The following is a 2,975-nucleotide window of genomic DNA, read 5'->3' on the forward strand; positions in this document are numbered from 1 at the left end:
CACTAATTGGTTATTGTTACTAGTTACTTTATTTGAAAAGTAAAACACCCCAGACACCCAAAAGTAGAACATTACTCCGAACTTAGCCATCAAGTTACAAATCATCATATACCGTAAATTCCGGACTATAAGCCGCTACTTTTTTCCCAAATGTTCAGCCCTGCGGCTTATTCAGTGAAGCGGCCATTTTATGTAATTTTTCTAACGGCCATCAGCGGCGTTGGAGTATAAAAGGTAAGATTAAGACCAGTAAAATATGTGCGCCAAGAAAGACTGCAACCTCTAAGTTTATGCATACATTGTCTGTAAAGGAAAGGTGCGTTCCCATGATGAGGAAGACGCCCTTGATGGCAATAGTTATGAGGACGAGGTTGAGGACGATCTATCGTGAATTTCACAATTATGGGATGCTTTCTTTTGACAGACACGTTTGATGCATTGTGAGCGTGATCCTACTAGCTTGTTGGTACCTTTCAAAGGCACGGTTTGGGATGAAAGTTATATTATTATTATTAAAGCTTTGAAAACTCTCTCGGTGTACCGTCTTTCTTTGTGAATATGTGTAACCATGTATAATATGTATTTGCAACTGTATATTTTGTAATGTATTTATTTTAGAGATTTATTCTGTTATGTGTTCTACGAGCGAATCAAAAAGAAGGGGCGGAGCAAACGCAGGCTGATGGGAAGTGGGGTAAAGCTGAGTTACTGATAGATCTGTCTGTTGTTGCAGCGGACAATAGTGGATATATATTTTTCCCACCCTCAACTTTGGAAATATACATTTTGTTTCCTTGGATTACTTTCAACGGGACCCGGACTTTACAAGTCTGCATCATACGTTAATTACAGGTATCATTTTCCATTCATGATGCCAATTGTGGTTCTAAGATTGTCCACTATTTATTTAGTTACAAGCAACTGAAATGCCATTCAGTTGACCATCGTCTCTGCTTCGCACAGGCAACAGGCTTTGATGCTAGATCCTTAGCTTGGCCTTGTGTACTTTCTATGAAGTCACTATCTTTGATTTTTGCATTTCGGAGATGGAATATGAGCTCGCTCTGTCCACTCCACGCATCGGCCCGGTATAGCAGTACCTCCGGGAACGGTGCATTCGCAATGATTGCAGCAAGGCTTTAGGGCTAGGACCTTAGCTTGGCCTTTTGGCTGAGAGTAAGTGTCCCGGCTCCTAAGCTTTGTAGCGTATTATGAACTGACCGATAACGGATAATGGATAATGAATAACGAAAATAGATCAATAACCCTTAAAAACCCCAAAACCCCACATTTGTGGAACTTACAGCCTGGTCTGGGTTGAACTTGTGATTGTGTCCCAAGTTTTATTGCGTGCGCACGCACTTAAAAAGTGGTGGGTGCAGCTTATAACCAGGTGCCCTCTATAGTCTGGATTTTACGGCAAATTCAGATTGAAGTCAAACACCTAAAACTGCTTTTACACTCTTGTGTTTCGGATTTTAAAAAAGTACAAAAACAACACACGTTTCTTTATTGCATTAAGGATTCCCTACTTTGTGAGGAATGTTTATTCAACAAATTAGAGTAAAAAAACAATTTTTACTGCATTAACATTGAAATGGTCTCATATGTAAAAACAAGATAATAAAACACTAAGTACCACCGAAACTGAAATACTAAGTTGACTGCCAGTCAACACAATGACAGCCAGCCGCTCACCCACTCATGTGAGCTCGAGGGGATTCTCATTTTGCCATTTTTCCTGTATATCTGCACAAACATAACACAAAGACGTGTAGAGACATGTAAGGTCAATTCAATATAGAGCTGGTAGATTGCATAGTATTTTTCCAGGAACTAATGTAACTTCAGACCTTTCAAATGAAAGTAAGCAAGAAAGTAAGTAAGGGCAGTATGGGATCGGAATTTGGCTGGCCTGTGATGAAGAAAACAACTATGTCTGGAATTTACAGATGTATACAGGTAAAGCTGCAAGTGGTATCACTGGAAAAAAACAGGGAAAATGTAGGGTCTTTGATATGACTGCTCGACTACACAGCTACAGGGTCTCTTCTGACAATTCTTTTCAGCACTTATGACCTTGGACAAGGAGTTCTGAGGAGTATAGTGGGAACAGTAAAGAAAAATAAAGTCGAGGTTATTTCTATGATTTGTTTAATCAAAATTAAGGAGTATACTGTCACAAAAAGGCCCAAAGACCCACAGCAAAAATAGCAAAAAAAGACATATTTAATCAATAATCTATCCATCTATCTATCTATCTATATACCTTGGTCATATCCCTCAAGAGGGGTGACTGACAGCAGGACAAACACGTATACAAAAACAAGGAAAAAACACAAAAAACAAATGACCATGGCCAACCCAAATGCCCAAACACCCAAACAAGTCAAGCACCTCAGCACCCAAGGTGGTCAAGCTTTCGTCCCTCCAGATTAAACACACAACACACAAGAAAGCAGCCATGTCACTCGGGTCAGGGTGACACAACACACTCTTCTTTTCAACAGCAGGGCCCGACAGCTTTCACTGGTTTACCCCTGGCGTAGCATAGCCCATCCTATAGAACACGTCCAAACATCCCACTAGCCTTTCACAACACTTCTCCACTCATTCCTATCACCAACAAGAGTTCTAGCTTCCACTGTATTTAGACCTCTTTCCTGCAGTGCACTCGTTTCCGACCCCGACCACGCTTTGCTCACCCAGTCCCTGACACCGTCATCGCTTGCTATGGAAGATCCACTTCCGTATTTGGATCACAATCCGAGTACGAGAGCGACCTGCTTCGCGTGTCCAGAGAACACCTGATCGTGAGCGCAGCCCTTCCTCTTTCCTTCAATAAAACTTGTGGTAAACGTTACGCAATTGGGTCCTGTTATCTGTCTGGTCCTGACACATTGATTTCACTGTTCCTGCGTATGTCGTCCCCCCTCCGAACACACTTTCTACGCAAACAAATGTGAGAATATAAA

At 41.3% G+C, this 2,975-nt stretch overlaps 1 pseudogene; it reads left to right on the top strand.

The window, feature by feature from the left end:
• Nucleotides 1-941: 941 nt before the first annotated feature.
• Nucleotides 942-1,122, top strand: LOC148348620 (U2 spliceosomal RNA; annotated as a pseudogene).
• The last annotated feature ends 1,853 nt before the right edge of the window (nt 1,123-2,975 follow it).

This window comes from Urocampus carinirostris, chromosome 18, assembly GCF_059441175.1.
Source record: "Urocampus carinirostris isolate Australia breed hairy pipefish chromosome 18, RoL_Ucar_1.0, whole genome shotgun sequence".
NCBI lineage: Eukaryota > Metazoa > Chordata > Actinopteri > Syngnathiformes > Syngnathidae > Urocampus > Urocampus carinirostris.